Below are 15007 nucleotides of genomic sequence, written 5' to 3'. Positions count from 1 at the left end.
CCACCAGAAGAAAGACTTGCATTTATATAGCTCCCTTCACGACCATCGGATGTCCCAAAGTGCTTTACAGCCAATGGGAGTACTTTTTGAAGCGTAGCCACTGTTGTAGTGTAGGAAATGCGGCAGCCAATTTGCACACAGCAAGCTCCCACAAACAGCAACATGATAATGACCAGATAATCTATCTTAGTAATATTGATTAAGGGATAAATATTGGCCAGGACACCGGGGATAACTCCCCTGCTCTTCTTCGAACTGGTGCCAAGGGATCTTTTACGTCCACCTGAGCGAGTAGACGGGGCCTCGGTTTAAAGTCTCATCTGAAAGACAACACCTCCGACAGTGCAGCACGACCTCGGTACTGCACAGGAGTGTCAGCCTAGATATTTGTGCTCAAGTCTCCGGAATGGGACTGGAATCCACCACCTTCTGATGCAGAGGCGAGGATGCTACCCACTGAGCCACTGACTGACGCAAATGAGGTTTATAAACAATCTATATTGGTTTATGTTTGAAAAAAATAGCAACTCATGATTTCTTAACAACTCTCATGATTTCTAAGAGTTTCTCTCATGATTTAGGAGATGGTGGGGTTGGCAATACTGGAATCCACTCTCCCAACAGACAGCCTCACCCATCGAAAGTGCGCATTCATAAAACTGTCCCTTTATATTATAAAGATGAACCATCTGAGCTCCTCAAATGCATTCCGTACTTGTATCTCACTGTGAATATGAAACATTATATATTTCAGTACAAAACTGTACCTTGAAGGTATGTAATACATGGTTTGAATTACAAGCTGCAAAGGTTTTAGTAAACTCTTACAGTTCCACACTGTTCCCAAGTCCTACCCAGATCAATTTCACGCTCTCCAGTAGGTTCATCAATCAGATTGAATGGCATGATTTTAACTGTATAAATACCCTGAGCTTCACAGCACCCATTTAAATCAATTGTTTGTTGGGACAAATTTATGATCCATTAGTTTAACTTTTTAAAAGGATCAATTCACTGGTTTATGTAACATAATGGAAGAGGGCACTTTATTTGATATTTAATTAAAAGATAGGGAAATAACTTGGGAAAAAAAACCATGGTTTTGACGCACACGTGCTCTGATTTTAATCCTGCCCAGCAGGAACAGTGCATGCAGAGGGTTAAAATCGGATTTGGGAACTTACTGCTAACTGTTTATGCCAGCTCCATCCCAGGTAAGCAGGGGCATAAATACAGCAGCAAAGTCGCATTCTGATGACATTATCCGGATGTGTGTGCCATTTTAACTGCCAATCACAAAGACTTGCTCAGTCTCTGAGCCACCAGTAAAACCTAATGGCAGGCAGGTTTGTGGCCAAAAGAGGCCCAGGTAAGTCTAATTTTATAAATGTTCTTTTCTTTTAAAAGAAAAATGATCTTTATATTAAATAACCACTGCACCATTTTTGTAGAATGCTAACAATATTTTTTATATACAAAATACCTCTGCTTTTTTTTTGCATTTCTTGCTTCTATTTCCAACTATTGATAATGCAAGAGGAACTGAACATGTTGCTTTGTACTTGCCAAATACTGCTGTCATTCAACAGGCCTCACCACCTTGGGTATCCCCTGGCTTACCTCCCAGTTGCCCGTATGCAATTGTCTCAGGCCACTCTGGTTGGCTTACTTAAGTGTCAGGGATCATCTCCTCGAGCCCTCAGTAGCAGCCTCCTGTCATCTGAAATACCCCTCTCGCATCACCGTGCCCCCCCTCCCCACCTCGGCCAAATCAGGAAGGCAAATGGAATGTTGGCCTTCATTGCGAGAGGGATGGAGTACAAAAGCAGGGAGGTCCTGCTGCAACTGTACAGGGTATTGGTGAGGCCGCACCTGGAGTACTGCGTGCAGTTTTAGTCACCTTACTTAAGGAAGGATATACTAGCTTTGGAGGGGTTACAGAGACGATTCACTAGGCTGATTCCGGAGATGAGGGGGTTATCATATGATGATAGATTGAGGTAGACTGGGTCTTTACTCGTTGGAGTTCAGAAGGATGAGGGGTGATCTTATAGAAACATTTAAAATAATGAAAGGGATAGACAAGATAGAGGCAGAGAGGTTGTTTCCACTGGTCGGGGAGACTAGAACTAGGGGGCACAGCCTCAAAACACGGGGGAGCCAATTTAAAACCGAGTTGAGAAGGAATTTCTTCTCCCAGAGGGTTGTGAATCTGTGGAATTCTCTGCCCAAGTTAGCAGTTGAGGCTAGCTCATTGAATGTATTCAAGTCACAGATAGATAGATTTTTAACCAATAAGGGAATTAAGGGTAACAGGGAGCGGGCGGGTAAGTGGAGCTGAGTCCACGGCCAGATCAGCCATGATCTTGTTGAATGGCAGAGCAGGCTCGAGGGGCTAGATGGCCTACTCCTGTTCTTAATTCTTATGTTCTTATGTTCTCACAACATTCCTGCCAGCATTGAGCAGGAGACCCATCTAAATGCATCACGCTGTGGGTGGATCTGATGGGTTGCTGCCCTTAGGCCACACCCCTGCCCCAGGTTAAAATCGGGGGATATGGCTTCAACACGATAAAACCCATTCACTAAACTAGCACAGAAGATTTTGTCAACAATGACAGACATTAACCATCACATTTTGAGGCTTTGCATATACCTGTACCAGACGATGTGCAGAAACTTGGAGAATTATTCAGTAACTTGAGATTTGTCAACAAATCTTATGCCTGCATATAAAGTAGACTGAAATATTGATTTTCCTATTTGTCAAAGAGGAGTCAGTGGGATTGAAATTACACTGAGGTTAGTATCAAACATGTTAATATGTTCGAATGAAATGCCTTTATCCACTATTTTAGTGAAAGGATTGACGTCTTTATTTTAATCAGATTAATGTCTTCATTAAACAAGTGGAAGAAACATTTCAGTCGAATGTGTTGACTTGTTTGCTACTTATATTGCAGAGTGACATTTTGTTATGCATGGGAGCATGAGGGCAGAAAATTTGAAGAGAAAATTGAGAAAAAATGTTCTAATGTTAATGAGCTCACGTAAATAGGATTGATGTGGAAATCAAACTACTAAAATTACTTCACTACAGATTAATTACACTTTGGATGTTGGTTTTATAAACCAATAAGTTTGGATGACAAGCTCTTCTGGCAAATATTTATGCCTTCAACACTGAGCAGTTTAGGAGAGGATCAATAATTTTCAATACCAAAAGAATGATGGTCTTCCTTAGGTTTCACAATTAGTTTAAGTCATTTAACTGCGTTCAATGCAGGACAATTACTGAGAAGTCTCTGCTCTCTGGTGTTTCAGATCCCCAACGCAAAGGTTAGCTACAGAACACACTGTGTAGGTCTACTCCTCTTGGTTTGCACCCCATAGAAGTGAGAGCATAGCAAAGCTTCACTGGGTGAACAGTAAGTATCAAAGTTAGATGCAAATATCAGTTATTGGATTTAAATATTATCAACTGCCTGTACATTAATCAGTGGCTTGCCATGACAGGTAGGTTATAGGGTTCTGTCATTGCTCAACTCCAAAATCAGATTGAGAGGGAAGAGAGGCAAGATCATGACATTAGACTGCGTGGCTCAGAGACGTGGACCATGTACAGTAGACACCTCAAATCGCTGGAGAAATACCACTAACGATGCCTCCGCAAGATCCTGCAAATCCGCTGGGAGGACAGATGCACCAATGTCAATGTTCTCGATCAGACCAATATCCCCAGCATCGAAGCACTGACCACACTAGACCAGCTCTGTTGGGCGGGCCACATTGTTTGTATGCTGGACACAAGATTCCCAAAGCAAGCGCTCTACACGGCAAGCGAGCCCCAGGTGACAGAGGAAATGTTACAAGGACATCCTCAAAGCCTCCCTGATAAAGTACAACATCCCCACTGACACCTGGGAGTCCCTGGCCAAAGACCGCCCTAAGTGGAGGAAGTGCATCCGGGAGGGCGCTGAGCATCTCGAGTCTCATCGCCGACAGCATGCAGAAACCAAGCGCAGGCAGCGGAAGGAGCGTGCGGCAAACCAGACTCCCCACCCACCCTTTCCATCAACCACTGTCTGTCCCAACTGAGACTGTAATTCCCATATTTTGGAGTGGAAGCAAGTCTTCCTCGATTTCGAGGGACTGCCTATGATGATGATGAGACTGCTAAGGAAAAAATAATTAAAATTGTCAGTAAGTTAGCATGTGAGCACCAACAAATGCAAAGTACTGCATACTGGAAGTAAAAATAGGAGGCACGTGTACTAAAGGGCAAAGTTGGAAGAGAATCAAGAGTGCTAACTGACCTGTCACTCATCATGTCTAAACAATATATGAGGTGTCAAGAAATAAAACCAATTGGAAGTGGAATTATATTGCTTGCCAGACTCAGCAGATTTCACTGGCTGGATCTGGCAACCCCCCAACCCCCCCACACCTCCAAGCTGGCCAACTTCCAACGGTGTTTGTGTCTTGCTTGGCAGATGCACCCCAGGCCACAGAAGGTCCACTCCTGAAGCCTCCTTCCCCAACCCTCCTGTACTTCAACAGGGTCCGTGGCAGATGCAATCCCAGTATCCCTGCCTTCTGGGATCAGTGCTGCTGAGGAATTTGTGGGCCAGTGACTACAATGGAGTGGTAATTTGTTGGCTGCAAGTACTTTGGGAGATCCTCAGGATGTGAAACTAACAATATCAATGGCCCTTCTTGAAATGATACATGGCATGCATAAGCGGTCTTTACAGGACAGAACAAAGAGGGGAAGAGGAAACAAAAGATAGACATCAAAAAGATACAGATGTGCCAAATACTACTACAAAAAGGTAACTAATATGTTTAATAGCCTGCAGAGTTTTTTTGTTTGAAAAGCTAAGAAGTGTTTGATATATGAAAAAGCTGAATCAGTCAGACTATAAAAAATTATTAGGAAGACAAAAGAGCAGAAATCCAGCTCCAGAAGGCTGATAAATCTCTTGGAACTGATGGCCTACATCCTAGGGTTTTAAAAGAGGTAGCTATAGAGATAGTGAATGCATTTTGTTGTCATCTTCCACAATTCCATAGATTCGAGAACTGTTCCCATGGATTCGGACAGAGCAAATGTAACCCCATTATTTAAGAAAGGAGGAAGAGAGAAAACGGGTCACTGCAGACCAGTTACCCTGGCATCAGTAGTAGGGAAAATGCTGGAATCTATTAATCATCATCATCATCATCATCGGCAGTCCCTCGGAATCAAGGAAGACTTTCTTCCACTCCTAAAGTGAGTTCTTTTGTGGCTGAACAGTCCAACACGGGAGCCACAGACCCTGTCACAGGTGGGACAGATATTCATCAGGGGAAGGGGGGGGCATGGGACTGATTTACCATACACTCCTTCCGCTGCCTGCGCCTGACCTCTGCATGCTCGTGGCGTTGAGACTCGAGGTGCTCAATGCCCTCCCGGATGCACTTCCTCCACTTAGGGCAGTCTTCGGCCAGGGACTCCCAGGTGTCAGTGGGGATGTTGCACTTCACCAGGGAGGCTTTGAGGGTGTCCTTGTAACGTTTCCGCTGCCCACCTTTGACTCGATTGCCGTGAAGGAGCTCCGCATAGAGCAGTTGCTTTGGGAGTCTCATTCCTGGCATGCGAACTAAGTGGCCCGCCCAGCGGAGCTGATCGAGTGTGGTCAGTGCTTCAATGCTGGGGATGTTGGTCTAGGATGTTAAGGACGTGGTAACAGGGCACTTAGAAAATAATAATAGGATTGGGCAGAGTCAACATGGATTTATGAAAGGGAAATCATGTTTGACAAATCGGTTAGAGTTTTTTGAGATTGTAATTAGCAGAATAGATTATGGGGAACCAATGGATGTGGTGTATTTGAATTTTCAGAAGGTGCTACACAAGAGGTTATGAAACAAAATTAGGGCTCATGGGATTGGGGGAAATATATTAGAATGGATCGAGGATTGGTTAATGGACAGAAAAAAGAGCGTAGGAGTAAACGGGTCATTTTTGGGTTGGCAGACTCTAACTAGTCAGGTGCCGCAAGATTCCTGGGATGGGGGGATTGTCCTATGAGCTGAGATTGAGTAGACTAAGCCGACATTCTTTAGAGTTCAGAAGAATGAGAGGTAATTTCATTGAAACTTACAAATTCTTACAGGGCTTGACATGGTAGATGCAGGGAGGATGTTTCCCCTGGTTGGGGAGTCTAGAACCAGGGGTTACACAGTCTCAGAATAAGGGGTCAGCCATTTAGGACTGAGATGAGGAGAAATATCTTCACTCAGCGGGTGGTGAATCTTTGGAATTCTCTACCCCAGAGGGCTGTGGAGGCTCAGTCTTTGAGTATATTCAAGACAGAGATCGATAGATTTTTGAATATTAATGGAATCAAGGAATATGGGGATCGGGCAGAAAAGTGGAGTTGAGGTAGAAGATCTGTCAATGGATGTGGTGTTTTTGGATTTCCAGAAGGCATTCGATAAGGTGCCACATAAAAGTTTACCACACAAGATAAAAATCCACGGGGTTGGGGGTAATATATTAGCATGGATAGAGGATTGGCTAACTAACAGAAAACAGAGAGTCGGGATAAATGGGTCATTTTCCGGTTGGCCAACAGTGACTAGTGGGGTGCCACAGAGATCGGTGCTGCGTCCTCAACTATTTACAATCTTTATTAATGACTTGGATGAAGAGACCAAGTTTAATGTAACCGAGTTTACTGATGATACAAAGATGAAAGCAAATTGTGAGGAGGACAGAAAAAATCTGCAAAGGAGTATAGACAGGCTAAGTGAGTGGGCAAAAATTTGGCAGATGGAGTATAATGTGGGAAAATGTGAGGTTATCCACTTTGGCAGAAATAATAGAAATGCAAATTATAATTTAAATGGAGAAAAACTGCAAAGTGCTGCAGTACAGAGGGATCTGGGGGTCCTTGTGCATGAAACACAAAAAGTTAGTATGCAGGTACAGCAAGTAATCAGGAAGGCAAATGGAATGTTGGCCTTTATTGCAAGGGGGATAGAGTATAAAAGCAGAGAAGTCCAGCTACAACTGTACAGGGTATTAGTGAGGCCACACCTGGAGTACTGCATATACAAGGATATACTTGCATTGGAGGCTGTTCAGAGAAGGTTCACTAGGTTGATTCCGGAGATGAGGGGGTTGACTTATGAAGATAGGTTGAGTAGGTTGGGCCTTTACATATTGGAGTTCAGAAGAATGAGGTGATCATATCGAAACATAGAAGATAACGATGGGGCTCAACAAGGTGGATGCAGAGAGGATATTTCCACTCATAGCGGAAACTAAAACTAGGGGACATAGGGCTAGAACCTCCACTTGCGATATTTCCGGCGTGGGCGGTAAAAAAGGGTTTTCAGATCGCCGGTTTCTCGCCCATTCTCAAACCACCTCGTCTCCATTTTTGAAAATGGGCGTTACCGTGAGCGATATAAAATGGGCGGTAGCGTTAAATTTTTTTGACCTTCTGCCATAAAGTGTGGCCATCCTTAGCAACAGCATGGCAACGCTCGATTCCCACGATTCTGGAGGGCAAGGGTCACCATGACATGCGCAGAAGAGGAGACAGAGAGAGAGAGCTCAGAGGGACTGAAGGCGTGGCTGGCTGTGGTATGGCTGCTTTGGGAGGAAGGAGGGAGACTTTGGAGCTTCACAGCCATATGGTCCTTTGGGCCTGCTCCACCATTTAATACGATCATGGCTGATCCGATCATGGACTCAGCTCCACTTCCTTGCCCACTCCCCATAACCTCTTAATCCCTTATCGGTTAAGAAACTGTCTATTTCTATCTTAAATTTATTCAATGTCCCGGCTTCCACAGCTCTCTGAGGCAGTGAATTCCACAGATTTACAACCCTCTGAGAGAAGAAATTTCTCCTCATCCAAGTTTTAAATGGGCAGTCCCTTATTCTAAGATTATGCTCTCTAGTCCTAGTCTCCCCCCATCAGTGGAAATAATCAGTGGTACAGCAGGACCTCCCTCAGGACAGCAGCACCAGAGAGTTCTATGCTTTGTCCCCTCAGATGCCTTCAGTACTCTGTCTTTGTTGGCCTGTAGAGCTCTGATGCAGAACACTGAGACTTGAGGAGGAGGAATGCGGATCCATGAGGTGGACTCAAGACATTTATGTTACTGCAACAAGAGGCATTAATCCAATGGAAGATTCCTAAACATACATCTTCCTGGGTAGATGATGGCATCAGTGGTCTGCAGGCAGGGTCATCTACATTCATGATTGTAGCTGACAGTTGAACGCCCTAAGTGGAGGAAGTGCATCTGAGCACCTGGAGTCTCATCGCCGAGAGCATGCAGAAATCAAGCGCAGGCAGCGGAAAGAGCATGCGGCAAACCTGTCCCACCCACCCCTTCTCTCAACGACTGTCTGTCCCGCCTGTGACAGAGACTGTGGATCTCATATTGGACTGTTCAGTCACCTAAGGACTCATTCTAAGAGTGGAAGCAAGTCTTCCTCGATTCCGAGGGACTGCCTATGATGATGATGATGACAGCAAGGGAACCATCTGTCATCAGTTGTAGCTCTTTAATATAAAAGGGCCAGAATGTCATAAGCACAATAGCCAGTTTGCTTCCCGAGTACAATTGGAAAGAATGATAAAACTCTAATGTTATGGGAGAATTTGGGAGGCCAGTTTCGAACAGCACAAGGTGTTTTCATATTGTTTATGACAGAATTTGAGCTCAATTATCTCCACAGCCTTGGAACCACTCCCTGCTATCCACTATTGTTTACATGGGGTTTGGTTACTATAGCAACACGAATGATATAAATCTAAAACATTGAACTGTACTCATGTCCTGCAACACTTCAACGGAGTTCTTCTTTTCTTGTCCAAATATTGACTCCTGTTAACGACCAAAGTGGTAAGCCATCACAATGGGCCTTTGGGCTGTGCAGTGCAGCTGCATGCAAACACCCAATTCTGCTGCCATTAGCTGGACTTGTAAAGATAAATGATCTGTTATTCCAGCAGCAGTGAAGGCTCTTCAACAGCTCAGTTTGAAAGTAACCCTGCAGTGCTGAACTCCCATCCTTGCATTACGGGTCCGTCATTCGGTGCCAGCTGGAGCTCAGTAGGTAGCACTCCCATCTCCGAGTTAGAAGGTTAAACAGAAGAACATAAGAAATAGGAGCAGGAGTAGGCCATACGGCCCCTCGAGCCTGCTCCGCCATTTAATACGATCATGGCTGATCTGATCATGGACTCAGGTTCACTTCCCTGCCCGCTCCCCATAACCCCTTAGTCCCTTATTGGTTAAGAAGCTGTCTATCTCTGTCTTAAATTTATTCAATGTCCCAGCTTCCACAGCTCTCTGAGGCAGCGAATTCCACAGGTTTACAATCCTCTGAGAGAAAACATTTCTCCTCATCTCTGTTTTAAATGGGTGGCCCCTTATTCTAAGATTATGCCCCCTAGTTCTAGTCTCCCCCATCAGTGGAAACATCCTCTCTGCATCCATCTTGTCAAGCCCCCTCATAATCTTATACGTTTCGATAAGATCGCCTCTCATTCTTCTGAATTCCAATGAGTAGAGGCTCAACCTGGGTTGTGGGTTCATAATCCAACTTAAAGACTTTAGTTCATAATCCAGCCTGACTCGCCAGTGCAGTACTCAGTGGGGGGGTGGGGTTGCACTGTCAGAGGTGCCATCTTTTGGATGACACGTTAAACCGAGGCCCCGCCTGGCCTGTCAAGTGGACGCAAAAGATCCCATGGCACTATTTTGAAGAAGCGCAGGTGAGTTCTCCCCAGTGTCTTGGCCAATATTTATCCATCATCCAACATCACTAAAAACTAACTATCTGGTCATTATCACATTGCGGTTTGTGGGAGCTTGCTGTGCGCAAATTGGCTGCTGCATTTCCTACTTTTTAACAAGTGACTACTCTTCAAAAGTACTTAATTGGTTGTAAAGCGATTTGGGACATTGAGGTCGTGAAAGGCGCAACATAAATGCAAATCTGTTTTTCTTGATTGGGTTCCAACAGGAGCAGCAGTAGGGAATGAGCAGCACACAGAAGTCACAGGCTTCCATTTCATTGGCACTGCCCCCAGATCTCTCAGCAAAAAGTGGATAATGAAACTCACTCATTGGTGATTTAAAAATATCATTCATTTTAATGTTTGTCGCTTGGAAATGAAACACAGTTTGCTACTTTTTAATATGTTTGGCCTGGAAATTACTGGAGAGACCTGCGTGAGTGCAGAAAGTACCAAGAGGGCATCTGGGACAGAGTGAAAGTTCATAGAAACATAGAAAATAGGTGCAGGAGTCGGCCATTCGGCCCTTCGAGCCTGCACCACCATTCAATATGATCATGGCTGATCATGCAACTTCAGTATCTCATTCCTGCTTTCTCTCCATACCCCTTGATCTCTTTAGCCATAAGGGCCACATCTCACTCCCTTTTGAATATATCTAACGAACTGGCCTCAACAACTCTCTGTGGTAGAGAATTCCACAGGTTAACAACTCTCTGCGTTCTGCACCCTCCCACCTCCACCACCGACTCTCCTCAAGCCCATTTGAAATTTTCAAGGTCAGGTGTCCTGGGTTGGCGCTTGCGCCATTCCCAGCCCGACTGGAGCACTCCTCGAGTGAGCGGCAGGAGCTTTGCTGTGGCACCTTATCAGATTCGGTCAAGCAAGGAATCACTCTGTGAAACTGGGCGTGCCTTTTTAAACCCCCACCCCACTCAAACCCACCCCCATGGCCCTGGATAGCAGGGGCTTATTGATGTTCCTAGTGTAACTGAGGGATAAACGCCATACCACGTATTTTTCTCACTTACATTGATCATAACATAAAGAACAGGGAATATTGTAAATCAGAAAGAGGCGGAACGCAGGTTGTGCCCCAAACCCTGCACCCTCTCCCCCAGCATGTTCTTCGTCTGCATTAAAAACAACAGTGCCCAGTGAGGATTTGTGCCAGGATCCCTGTACGGGGAAACATTCAAACCTCAGAGAGTCAGCAATAAGAAATAGGAGGTGCTTAACAGAAGAATTATTCACCTAGTTGCTAATTCAAACTTTGCTCTGTACGGGAATCTGTGATCATTGTGTTTTGATAATGACGCAAAACAGAATTATCTTTCTACAGGTACTTCATCTACTGGCAGCGTGCATGCACAGCAAAGATAAGACAACAGCTCACGTGCACTGTAGGCTTCTCCTAATAGGATTATGGCTGCCATCTGTCTGGGTTTAACGGACAGTTGGTTTTTTTTGAGTGATGCAAAATGTCAACTGGACAGAAAAAAAGTGTTTATTTTCAAATAAAAAAAAGTTAGTTTTTTTACCTACTTAATTCTGGAGGCTTCAGTTATTGACAAAGTAAACTTCAGAACTCCATCCACAATCCCATCCTTGCCCATGTCCAGTTTTGGACTTGATTTTGACAATAGTGTGGCTTCTTTTGCCATCTCAAAATGCATGCTCTATCCCGAGGTAGGGAATCCTGCCCATTTCTAATGCCCAGATTTTCTCGGAGTGATTTGCAAATTCATACCAGTTAGAAAATGCATTGCAATGTTTCGCTAACAGAATTAGGCCAATTTTCCTAGCCTTGACATAGAAACATAGAAAATAGGAGCAATAGTAGGTCATTCGGCAGCACCATTCAATATGATCATGGCTGATCCTCTATCTCAACATCATATTCCCGCTTTTTCCCTATACCCCTTAATGTCTTTTGTGTCTAGAAATCTCTCTATCTACCTCTTAAATATATTCAGTGACTTGGCCTCCACAGCCTTCTGTGGTAGAGAATTTCACAGGTTCACCACCCTCTGAGTGAAAACATTTCTCCTCATCTCGGTCCTAAATTTCCTACCCCGTATCCTGAGACTGTGACCCCTTGTTCTAGACTTCCCAGCCAGGGGAAATATCCTCCTCGCATCCAGTCAGTCCAACCCCATCAGAATTTTATACGTTTCATTGAGATCCCCTCTCATTTTTCTAAACTCTAGTGAATACAGTCCTAGTCGACCCGATCTCTCCTCATACGACAGTCCTGCCATCCCAGGAATCAGTCTGGTGAGCCTTCGCTGCACTCCCTCTATGGCAAATATATCCTTTCTGAGGTAAGGAGACCAAAACTGCACACAATACTCCAGGTGTGGTCTCATCAAGGCCCTGTATAACTGTAGTAAGACATCCTTGCTCCTGTAATCAAATCTTCTTGCAATGAAGGCCAACATACCATTTGCCTTCCTAACTGCTTGACCTTGGGAATCGCTTAGTTCCCAGGGTGGAAAAGTCAGGAAAGAAAAGAGCGACTCCGAGTGCCATGTCTCAACACCTTTCATTCCACTCTGAGGTATTTGGGGCTTTTGTGGGGTGGGGGCGGAGCTTGGTCCGTGTCCAATGGAACATTTAAATAATGCAACTGGGATGTTCCCAGCCTCCTGCCTCATTTTTCATCTGGAATGTTTGCTGGATGCCGTTGGCACATTGGTGCCCAGAAAAGGTGGCACTGCGATTGCCCCAGAATCCCTGCCACTTCTGGAAGGTCAGCAAAAGGGGAAGGCCGACAAATTTCAAATAGGCCTCATCCAAGGCCTGTGCTGAGAGTGGCTTCCGACCAAAGCAGAAAATCCCAATGGTCTTGGGGCTGGACAGCTGCAGCTTCAGGGCTGGGGTAGGGAGCAGAAAAATAACCGAGTTTGAACAAACTGTGGCTACGATGACATTAATCCACATCTCTCTGTTTCTGCGTGTATCCTATTTGCTGAAAGCACGAACATTTCCCACACCTGACTGGCATTCTATGAACAAGCCCCATGTAAATCACGGGCAGTTTGTCATGAATCTTCTCAAAATTTTAAGATAATCAATAAATAAGAGGAAAAAATAAAAAGGGGGATATTTAAAGGCAAGAGTAACTAGAATTCAGTGATACTCCATTTATGTTACAGGTCTACCATTTCCAAGTGAAATATAGCTTATTTCACTTGGTGCAAAATCATGCCATTTATACTGTAGTAACATCCTAAATGTCAGGAGAAGGTCCACTTAGGTCACTATTGGTAACAGTGCACGGCTGTTCTGCACAAGCAAATGCAGCCAGATCCAAGATGGTGAACTACCTTAAGTACTGCTGGTGCAAGGCATTTGGTTTTGCTGCTGTTGGCACTCAATAAGGTTTTGAGTATCTCTAAGGCACCAGCACCAGGCCATTATTTCACAGGGTTGCCTCCAAAAATACTTTTGCTACCATTGGCAACCCTGTAAAGTAAATGGGATACGTGAGTCTCTACATTACCACAGAGACTCAAAGGGTTAATAATTCAACTCAAAGAGCAACACATTATGTAAATCCGAATCTGGGCCTGTAACTCAAATTCCTTATAACAAGATGTACCTTATTAACCCAGTTACACTGGTTTCCAATTAAGAAATCATAATTTAAAAAAACATATTGGAACAGATTTCAAAGACAGTTTAACCTAATTTCAACTGCACCTGATTTCAAATTCTGACACATTCACTGGATACATGATGTAACTCACATGCACAGGCCATCTTCACTGCCAATGGACAGGGTAATATATCTAATTTGCAACTCAAGCTGCCCAATCACCATAGATAGACATGTCGATCATTTACAATGGAACTTCAAAGAAGCCTCTTTTAATGGTACAGAACCTCATCTACCCCCCTCCCTCACCCCCGACCCCCTGCAACATGCCCACTCTCCCCATACCAAACAACCCCCTCCCACCCTTTATCCAACCATTCGTATTAAGGACAGCACCACAAGTAATTGGTGACCTGAGCAACGGTCTCCTTTACAATAAACATCCTCCTCTATCTAGCACAGGCTGCACTAAAAGAAAATGTCGAGCACCATTTTATTTATTCCTACTCTCCCACAAACCAAAGGGAGACTTGCTTTGTAATGTGCACTAACAGGTGCCCCCTTCAGACAATACAATGAAGGTCAACACAGTTATATATCACAGAGAAAATATTCACAATTAAAAAATAAAGCTGTCTACATCCAAATTGTAAATTGTAAATCCACCCCCCAAAAATTAATCTTACGAATTAAGAACTCCTATCGCCACAGAACCAGATTTGGTAAGAACTTACACATGAATTTCCTTAAGAACAAGGTTAGAAACACAGATAGTTCATAACTTAATGTGTGGCCACAAGCATCTAAAGAATCATATAATACTTGATATGCAGTAGGAAAACTGTCAAGTTACTTACCAATAAACCAGCCACTGTAAGCTTCTTCTCAGTTTCACTCAAACTTTTCAGCCATTAAACCTGCTTGTACTTTTGCCTTGAGGTGAAGAGTCAGTAATTTATTTCCTCCCACCTCGCCGTCAGTTGAACTTTGCTCTTGTAGATAATTAGTCTTGCAATACCAATGCAACCAGCTTTACTGGCGTCACTCTGCCTCTCTAGTTCCAGACTCTTTTATTGCTGAAATGACCAGTATCACCACGTCGCTTGCTTGCCGGCTGTCTCTGTTCAGTGCTCTATTTTTCAGCTGAGTGACTACACAGAGCAGCAGTGTTAACACCCTGTGCTGCAGGTAGATGCTAAACTCGTATTGGAGATCAGCTCTACAGGTGGGAGGGACTTAAAGCAGTCAAGCAGGTTACGTTGGAAACCAGCACAGCTGTTATTTAAATAGACTGGACACACTGTCCATCACGGCTGCCATTTGCACTAACTCAATGCTCCATAGCTGTTGTTTACTGCTGCTCCAGTGCACACCTCAACAATTAAACAGGTACTATGCATTTGTGTAATGTTCATCATTTAAAAGAACTCGGAACACTGGATAAAGGGGGAAGGAGGATGCAAACAACCGATGGGGAAAAATAGAATTGATGCGGGAAACAAAGGTTAGGACAAAGAAATAGGTTTTTAAAGTGGCTTTTGAAAGAAGGGAATGTGATCGACAAAGGGATGATGAAGTAGGGTGGACAAGCGATCCA

At 44.1% G+C, this 15007-nt stretch overlaps 1 protein-coding gene across 1 annotated transcript in view; it reads right to left on the bottom strand.

Moving 5' to 3' along the window:
* eps8l2 (EPS8 signaling adaptor L2) overlaps positions 1-14608 on the bottom strand; it is a 257881-nt gene extending 243273 nt beyond the window's left edge. The window contains exon 1 of the mRNA XM_070899849.1: positions 14268-14608. The gene's annotated coding sequence lies outside the window, so the exon portion shown is untranslated. The remainder of the gene's footprint in view (positions 1-14267) is intronic.
* Positions 14609-15007: the final 399 nt, after the last annotated feature.

This window comes from Pristiophorus japonicus, chromosome 14 (assembly GCF_044704955.1).
Source record: "Pristiophorus japonicus isolate sPriJap1 chromosome 14, sPriJap1.hap1, whole genome shotgun sequence".
Classification (NCBI taxonomy): Eukaryota; Metazoa; Chordata; class Chondrichthyes; family Pristiophoridae; genus Pristiophorus; species Pristiophorus japonicus.
This window is presented reverse-complemented; position numbering and strand designations above follow the sequence as displayed.